Source organism: Neovison vison, chromosome 10 (genome assembly GCF_020171115.1).
Source record: "Neovison vison isolate M4711 chromosome 10, ASM_NN_V1, whole genome shotgun sequence".
Classification (NCBI taxonomy): Eukaryota; Metazoa; Chordata; class Mammalia; order Carnivora; family Mustelidae; genus Neogale; species Neogale vison.
Window position 1 is genome coordinate 39,283,182 of NC_058100.1, and position 10,250 is coordinate 39,293,431.

Here is a 10,250-nt window from a genome sequence, read left to right on the forward strand (position 1 = left end):
TCAATCCCCGGACTCCAACATCATGACCTGAGCTGAGGGCAGATGGTCTAACAACTGAGCCACCCAGGTACTCCTCATATTAACAAGATTTAACAATAAAATATATGAATTAAAGGACATAATTAAATTTTATATTCTAATTTCTGTGGCCTCCACTTAGCATTTAGCATAAAGTGACCTCTCTCCTCTCTCTCTCTCTCTCTCCCACACACACACTCATACTCCTTTTCTTCTTCCTTCTCTTTTTCTCTTCCTTTCCCTCTCTTTCTAATACTAATGTCGGCCCCGGATCCCTACCCTACCTCCCTATTGACACTTATCCTCTCCATCTAATACAGGATTCTAACGAACAGGAGTAAATGACCTAAAATAACTCCTGCTACTCTGAAAACTAGCCAATGTGTCCTCTTAGACTTCTCTGTCTTTGAGAAGTGTGCTCTGTGGCACAAGGGAGATAGACTTGGGTATGTGGGGAGTGTCAACGGCTTTCTTTACCACTCTATTCACAGCATTCTGACAGTTTCTACTACAAATATGACTTGTTCTGGCCTTGCCTACAAAGGTTTCCCCCAGGGGTTTCAGGAACTTCCTTGTATTCAAACCCAGACATCCGGATCCCTGCTAAGATTCAGAGGATGGCCAAGGCTACCCGAAATCACTGAGTCAGTGAGGGACCATTCGAACTGCACTCCCCATGAAAGAATGTGACTTGTCCCCATCCAAGAAAGAGAAGGGAGCTTAACCCCCAGCAGTCACATCACTTCCTACAGCAGACTGATTTATTTAATGCTCTAAGTCGATACTCTTCCAGACAATATCATCATCAGTGGCCAACAACAGTACGGGTAAATGAATCTTTAGAAGTTGACCCAGAGCAGGAAGCAAATCTCTACAAAGTTGACCATTCACTGCTCTTGTGGTCACAATGGGGCTGGCGATGTACGTATTTTCTGGCATTTACAGAGATGTTGACTACTTCCCATGTGCCAAGGACTGTACTGAATCATTATGAAGATAACTAAGAAGGGACTCTGTGCTCCAAGAGTTCAGACTTAGTCAGGGACTCCAGTCCCGTGGAAGGCACAGACAGGGTTCTCCTCACCAGAGGATCTAGACAAGACCTTACGAAGGCCTGAAGTTATGAGATGCAAAGATATAAACAGAAACATTTCCAGGAAGCAGTTACATGCCCTAGAATCTCATAATAATGTAAATAAATATCTGTGAGTGTCTCTATGTTCCAGGCACTGTGCCGAGTGTTGGAACACAATGTTGAGTAAGACAATCCTATTCCTTAGAATGGACTAAATGTAATTCAGTAACTCAAAAAAGACAGCAACTCTGTCAAAAGTGATAAATTTCTAGAAAAGCCAAAGAAAACTATAATCTAACTGTTACAAAACATACTAAACCCCATGCTAGGTACAACTTACTAATTAACAACATTCTGTAAAGACTAATGGTCCCTGTCATTCCCCCAACCAAGTGTCACATTACTCCCTTAATTGATCTGTTTCCTTTAAAACCCAAAGCATGACTGGAAAGACATCTTCCCCAGATCCCTGGAGCACAAGGCATTCAATACCTTGTAATGTAGAAAATAATGTAAAAACAACAACAACAAAAACTTTTCAAGGCCAAAATTATGTTCTAAATATAGTTGAGGAGTCCTTTGGGAGGGGGGCATTAAACTTAGACTACTTGTCCCAACTATTCACCTTATGCCCACAGAGCTGAGTGTTTGGAGAGAGAAAGAGGAACAGGTAAGTGATGAGGTCCCAGTTTTGAGGGGTGTCTGTGCTGGGGACACAGAATGACTCAGCCCTGGATCTTGTCCCGAGAAGGTTACAATCTGGGGTGAGAGTGAAGGTATAGCCATGAATATTACTTTGGGTAGAAAACAACTCCTAGTTAAACTCTGTTAGGGCAGGGAACTAAAAAAAGAAGTAAACATTGTAGATGGAACCATAAAGTTGATTTCTGCATGGTCGTAAATGTACTTTTATTAGATGAGGATCCCATGTCATATGTAAGAAGGCTACACACACACACACACACACACACACACACACACACACGATGTTAGAACATACACGATTAGCTACTCAGGGAGATATACATGAATTTGTAGGGCAGCTGGAAGAGTGTTCCATCTGAGCTCAAGCTAGGCACTAGCTTCCTGCCTCTCCTCCAGGAAGGGGTCAGAAAAGACTCCTGGACCAGAAATCACATTCTCTAACAAGGAATAGCGAGGAAAAAAAAAAAAAAAAAACCTCTACAAGGCTAGTGATCGTTTCAGGTATATAAACCCCCAGGTCTCATCACTAGCCTTGACTAATCCCACAGACTACCCCTTCCCCAGCCATGTGGGTCTTCTGGTTCCTGGATGGGACCAGCTTCCCCCACATGGGCTGCTCCCTTTGATAGAATATTCTTTTCCCTTCTCCCCCTCTGGCTAATGGCTTCTCCATTTAAATGTCACCTTTTCTAGACTCCTTTCTCAGAGTCTTCATCCTAAACAGAATGCCTCTGTGGGCCTTTCTTGTAAGAAAGAATATAGATTTGCTCCCTCCCATTTATCACAGTCTTTGGTTACATATTTGTAAAAATATGTCATATATATCTATCCTCATGACCAGATTATGCTAAGTGAGGGCAGGAAAGACGTCTGATCACCACCGTGGACCACTACACAAAGAGGAGTGAGAACCACATAATAGGTGAACGTATAAAAGAGACTGAGTCCTTTTCAGAGGTCAGGACACCTGGATGGCTCAGTCTGTTAAGCATCTGCTTTCAGCTCAGTCATTATCCCAGGGTTCTGGGATTGAGCCCTGTGTCAGAGTCTCTGCTCAGTGGGGAACATGTTTCTCCCTCTCCTTCTCCCCTTCCCCCCCTTCATGCTCACACTCTTTCTTTCGTTCAAATGAATAAAAAAAATCTTTTTTTAAAAAAGTTGTTTTTATAGGTCAGAGCGAAGGGCAATAGAAAGGAAATGTTTCCAAGACTTTAAATAAAAACTTATTTCTTTCTCCTAATTTTAACCTATATTGTACTCATAATGTAAGTTAGTTGCAATGTTTATGTCCCAGATTATATGGCCTAATCATTATGCTAAGTAAGGAAATTCCACATCAATCTTCAATGAACCATCATTCGTCAGACATCTCTGGGAACAAGCAAGGTGACCACCTTGCTTGTGAAAACAAATTTTGCTGTGCATCTTCTATGCACCAGGCACTTTGATAAATGTGGAGGACCCAGAATAAAGAAGATTCCTGACTTCAAGCAGTGTCTAGTTGAAGAGAGCTCCTAGAGAAGGCCTTTAGTCCAGAATTGGGCGTAATGATTCAGATGGGCATTGGTTGGTCACCTAGCCGACTCCAGGGGGATGGGCCAAGAGAACGGTCAGCCAAGAGGGTACTGTAGGAAACTTGAAACAGTGTCTTCTCTGCCTCCCCAAGTTGGTGACAGCCTCTGATACATGGGTGGGAGTCAACAGATGACCTCCGAATTGAATCAAAGACGTGCATGTAGACCTTGGAGTCCTGTGGGTAGAGATGGCCTCAGAAGAGGCAGTTCTGCTGGGGAAGCCTGGAAGCCAGAGAGAGTCAGGTGGCCCTGGCTGGGGAAGGTGAGGAGCATGTGTCAGTTTGCTATGGCTGGTGTAACAAATAATTGCACACAGAGTGGCTTAAATGACAAAATTTACTTTCTCATGATTCTGGAAGCTAAAACTCCAAGATCAAAGTGTTGGCCATTGGTCTATCCTAAAGCCTCTCTCCTTGGCTTGTGGATGGCCACCTTCTCTCTGTGTCCTCAGTTGGCCCTCTCTTTGAGTGTGTGCATATCCTAATATCTTCTTCTTATTAGAACACTGGGAGATTGAGTTCAGACCCAGCCTAATGACCTCACGGCACCTCTTTAAAGACCCTATCCACCCTATCCACCTCTTTAAAGACCCTATCCACCCCCATACTCATGTGCTGAAGGACTGGGTGTTCAATGGGCCAGAGAAGAATGGATTTCCATCCTTGGAGGAATATGAGTATACCGTAGTTTATCAGCAGTTCAATCCCACTGTTTTATCAATGACAGGTTCTGCTTCTGTCTCTGAGCCCAACTTGATTCAAATACTTTCATACTCTCGTTCAACTCGTTGAATGCATGCTAGTCCCTCATACCGGGGGAGAGCACTGTGTCCTTGAGAGAAGCTGTGACATTCACTCTCTACTTGTCCCTTGTCCCCATGAGCTCTGACAATGGTAACCATCAGATGTAAACCCCTTTAAAGTCCCACTTACACCCTGTGGGTCCTGACCCTCAGCAGTGAATCATGAGAATAAAGAGCTGTCCTTCTAAGATATGAGATGCAGGAGTGATCACAAGTGAAGAGCACAATTACTAGTTAAATGTATTTGTTTCTGATCTCAGCGCTCCTCTCGTCATCAGTGTTTGAGCTCAGAATAGTGAGGCCAGAGAGGTAAAACACATGCGGCTGAGATCATATAAAACCATTTTAATAAAGCAATAAACCAGCATAATGAACCCCCTGGCATTTCACATCCAGAAGGACAACCAGCAATCTCCGGAATTTAAAACTCAGATATTTCCTTTGGCAATGATGAGCACGTCTGTGGACTTGGGTACCTGCTTACGTGTCACTGTGACGTAGGAGGGTTTGCTTACAAACTGAGAACATAAGCTATAACCATGTGGGCCATTGCAGGATACAACAGGAAAACAGACTCACTTACATTTGCTTTTTTGAGTGGGATGGAAGCGTTCAGTAGACTGGCTGATTTGTTCTGTGTTTTGTTTTGCACTTCTTTGTTTTAATCACAAAGAAAAGAGAAGGGGAAAGAAAGGGAGAGAAGCAAAGCCCACTCACTGGTCTTGGACAGATCACAGATCCCTCAGGACCATCTTTTTCTTGGACACGTCCATCTTTATACAACTGAGCACGCCCAGGGTTTGGGCTTTACATGAAATGGGTCTGACAACCTGCTCACTAACCAGAAAGCATGGATTGAGTGGGTCAGAGCCTGACCCATATATTTTATTTATTTTCTTATTTTTAAAAAATATTCTATTTGTGTGTGAGAGAGAAAGTGAGAGAACACAAGCAGGGGCGGGGGGCAGTAGGAGAGGGAGAGGCAGACTCTCCGCTGAGCAGAGTGTCTCATGCGGGACTCAATCCCACCACCTTGGGATCATGCCCCAAGCCAAAGGCAGATATTTAACCAATTGAGCCACCCAGGCACCCCTGACCCATATATTTTAAAGGTATCTTTCAAACAATCTCTTTAAAGATACTAAGTTCTCATGGTGGTTCAGCTGGGAAGGCAATGGTCCAATTCAAGTATTTACTGTCTTTTTCCATGAACAGCGGCGGTGGGAGGGGTAGCATCACTGAAGGTAAAGGAGCCCCACAGGGATGTCCTTTCTGGCTTAGGATATAAAAAGTCAAGAGAGAATGTCATTCCCACTGCAACAAGCCACAGTCTACAAAAGAATAACGTTTTTCAGCCTCAGAAAGCAGACATTGTAAAGTAACCTAATGAATCCCACCAACCCAAGGAGAGAGGGTTATATAATTTGGTCACTCCCACTGGTGGGCCAGCAGAGGACACAACTGTCAAAGAACAAGGGAGGAAGAAACATCGGTGGGTTTAGTCCACGTTTCCAAACTTCCCACCAAGCTAATTCCCCCTTTTAAAAAGACTTGCTTATGTGACCATTGTGCACTGATTATAACAGTAGCCTCTGTTATATATAGACTTCGTATACAGTCTGACATCTTTCGGGTCTCGAATCAACCACTGCAGTAGGTAAAAGTGTTTTATATCTAAGGAAGGCAAATCCTGGCAAAGGGAAATGATTTCCTCAGTGGAATCCACGTTTACTAGTCCTCAAAGCCTTTAGTCTTTGGATCATATCTCACTTTCCTGCTGCTTGTAAGATGAGAGCGAAAATCAAGGGGTGCTTATATTGCTACAGTTTTCTGAATATCTGGGACAGACTTTTTTTTTTTAAGAGAGAGAGTGCATGGGGTAGGGGTGGGGTATGGCAGAGGGGGAAGCAGACTCCCTGCTGAGCTGGGGGCCCAATGCTGGGCTCAATCCCAGGACCCTAAGATCCTGACTTGAGCCCAAATAAAAAATCTGACATTCAAGCAACTGAGCCACTCAGGTGTCCCCCCCACTTTCTTTTAGAGAGGATCTTCTTTTAAATATAATTTTTTTAAAGATTTTATTTACTTATTTGACAGAGAGATATCACAAGTAGGCAGAGAGGCAGGCAGAGAGAGAGGAAGGGAAGCAGGCTCCCTGCTGAGCAGAGAGCCCGATGCGGGACTCGATCCCAGGACCCTGAGATCATGACCTGAGCCGAAGGCAGCAGCTTAACCCACTGAGCCACCCAGACACCCTAGAGAGGATCTTCTTTTAAATCCTAAGAAATTCCTGTGTCAACTCCAGGGGCATGAAACACACAACTCTTTTAAACATGAGCATGCGTTAATTGTCCCCAATCCTCTGAACTGGTTATCTGAATTCCTGAGGGAATTACACAGGAAACTAGAGACGCACAATGACCACATGTGCCTCGAGCGGAACACCAGGTTGCCCAAGCCCCTCACCAAAACAGCACTTTTTTTTTTTTTTTACTTTTCTCTCTTTTTTCAAAATTTATTTTTATTTTATACAACATCACTTTTGATTGCTTTTCCGGCAATGATATATTTCTAAATCATGATGAAAGTTATTATCAAAGGTAGTAGAATTCAAAATGTGAATTATTCGCTCTACGTATGCCTTTCTCCAGAGTGTTACAAACATTTAAGACAAGAATAATCCATGTTAGCAATGAGGTAACATGTCACTGATCAAGTTTTATATTTCAAATGTAATCCAATTTCTATGTCAATAAATTAGTTCAGGATGATATTATCTTCTCTCTCCACCTGGATGGTGAAGACTGCTCAAAAAGAGAAAAACATATTTCCTAACATGGGTACAAAAATAAGCATTTTGTACCTTTTAAAAACGATCGTGCTTGGGGCGCCTGAGTGGGTCCGTTGGTGCTCCCGCACAGCCGACAGCCTGCTCCTCCCTCTCCCTCCGCTGCTCCTGCTGTTTGTTCTCTCTCTCTCTCTCTGTGTCAAAGAAAGAATCATTTTACAACTGATCTGTAAGTTAGGAATTCCTTGGAGACACTTTCTGAAGCAAGCTCATGCCATCAAAATGACAACCGGGAACTCAGGTCTCCAATGTTAGAAAAGATTTTTTTTTTAAACATTTATTTATCCCATTTGGAGAGAGACCCATAGCACAAGTAGGGGGAGGGACAGAGGGCTAGAACCTTCAAGCAGACTCCCCACTGAGCGTGGAACCTGAGATGGGGCTCTATCCCACGCCCCATGAGATCATGATCTGAGCAGAAACCAAGAGCCAGATGCTCAACCGAGCCACCCAGGTGCCCCAGAAAATAATTTTTAAGTACATGCTTATGTCCTTTAAAAAAGTGCTTGAACAGTTTCAAGCATTGTCAGTTCACAAAGCCCCTATTACAAGCTGCTTCACTCCAGATTGTTCTGAAGCAAACCTCAGATGCCAAGTCATTCATTTGTAAATCTTTCAGCATGTGATAAAGGAGTCAAGAAAAACACAACCCATGAATGAATCTCATTATTACACTTAAAAATTAATAGTATCTCATTAATATCATTAAGTATTCAATCAGCATGCAAATTGCTCCGATTGTCTCCTAATTATTCTTACGGTTTGTCTGAATACTATGTTCTTCCTTATCTTCTTTATGGTTCTGACGGGTCATCATTTCCCAAAGTGTCTTCCCTGAGATGTTAGCTGATACTGTGCAATTTAAAAATAAATCTCACAGGCCAATAAATCTAGCAAACACAGAATTTAAAAAGTGAAACAGATTTCTTTACTGCTGGGCTTTCCTATACCTTCAATGTGTTAGTGCACTGAAACCCTCTGAAAAAGGGGTCTGGCATGCAGTTTTACCAGATCTGTGGGCACACAGGTTTCTTTCTCTGATACAAGCCCAAACCTTAGGAAATCCTGTCAGAGGCAAGTCACTTACTTTTTGAGTCCATTTCCTTTCCCTTGTATAACATGTAATGGGATTGGTTTCATCTAGAAGTCTTAAAGATGATCAATACGGTCTCTGCAAAGCCTGCATTCTGTTTCTAATTGAAATCTAGTAACTGTAGTTACTAATAAAGGTAATGTGTGGGCAGACCAATGACAGCCAAGTGCCTGTAAACAGAAGTTTAATATAAGTGGGACCAATACAGGATCTGGGTACATGGCCACAGAGGGGCAGAATATTGAAACCAGTGTTGCCCTTGGATCCCAGAGCACGAGGCTGGACTTTCTGAGCAAACGAAGCTGTCATCTATCAGGGAGAGTCTCTGGTGTTTCAACATACATGGTGACAACACTTCCCCCAAACCAGTAAGACCCAGTGTAATAAAAAGGAAATTTGTATCACAAGAGGTTGGGTATAAGCCACCTGAGAAAGACAGATTCAATTTTGAAACAAAAGAATATCCAGGACGTCTTATCAGTTTACAGGAATACTGGGGTAGAACATATGAAATTAGCAATCTCCAAAAGATTTGCAATGTGCTATCTTTGAATGAGGAATGGCTACATGGACTTATCTAGTTCAAGCACTTACTTTTCCATTTCTCCTGAGGTACGTGCTATATTTCTAGTGCTCGTTCATAATCCTAAAAGCAACACTGTAGGGGAAAAGTGATACAACATGTGTTTCGAAATGAAGAAAGATGTATTCTTTTCCATCGCCTGGCAATGGAAGTCAGGGAAAGAATGGAAGGCCGACAATAATATTAGCTTAGGATTACTCTTATTTGGTCAAGGTGACCCAGATGTTTCTATAAAGTCTCCTAGGAACCCATACTCCACCAGGCCTAGTTATGAAACACGCCCCCCCCCATGTAACAGAACAGTGTGTATCCATAAAGAACCTTTCCAAAAATCTCTAGTTCCTAAGAAAATAGAGTTCAGTACCCTAGGGGTTATATTTTATTTCAAGATCTTACTTTGCTGACTTGCTTCACCTTGGGCAGAAGCAGTAATCAACATGAGTGATGCTAATTGGGATACTGGTTGATTTCTATTTTCTTGTGCATTAACTGCTCTGGGAGCAAAGTTAGGAAAGTTTGTTTTTGCAGGCAGGCATTGGGAACATGACTCCAATTACCACCCACTCGTCTTCCAAGCTAGGGCTATAAAGAGTGAAGGATGTCAGTGACTCCTTTCACTCCAGTAACAGTTGGAGCTGCTATGAGGCATGATGGCTGGACGCCTTCAAGGTGATGGGCACTGGGCTTGTTACAGGGCTGGACAGGTACAATGTGGGCCCCAGAGCTCCAGAGTTTGCAGTCTCATTGAGAGACACAGCTAAAAATCATGGCACATGTAATCTCCTTCCTTTCCAACTTGTTGTTGTGAAAAATGTCAGGGGCTCAAAAGCTGAAGGATAGTATTCATCCCCTCTATTCATCCCCTCGTATTCATCCCCTCTATTAACATCCCCTAACATCTGCTGTTACTCGCTTTATCACTGCATGTGTGTATGTGTGTGTGTGTGTGTGAGAGAGAGAGAGAGAGAGAAAGAGATTGTTGAACAACTTGAAAGTAAGCAGCAGATATCCCAACACTAGAAGTCCCTAAATAATTTAGCTACCTTAGAAGTAAGAGTATTCTCCTCCCATTTAACTACAACATTAATACCATATCTAAGATATTTTATAGTAATCCCATAATACCATCTAAAATCCGGTGTATATTCAAATATCCCAACTTGTCCCAAAATATGTTTTGGGTTTTGTTGTTTTTTGGGTTTTTTTGGGGGGGTTGGGGAGCTGTTTTGTTTTATTCTCACCAGGATCCAGTTGAAACTGACGCTTTAGACTGCGTGTTTGTTGTTGTTGCTGTTTTGGAACTTCTAACCACAGCCCCTTTTTTCTTCAGGACATTGACTTACTGACTTTTTAAAGAGGTCAGGCCAGTTATAGATTATCTCACTTTCTGATTATCTTATTTTCTCTAACTGCTTCCTCATGGTGTCAATTAACGTTTTTCTCTCTCAATGTTTCCCATAAACTGAAAGTTAGGCCTAAAGTCTTGATTAACATGTTCGACATGTAAACTTCATACTTTCATACACTGCTAGTGGGAATAGAGGATAGTACA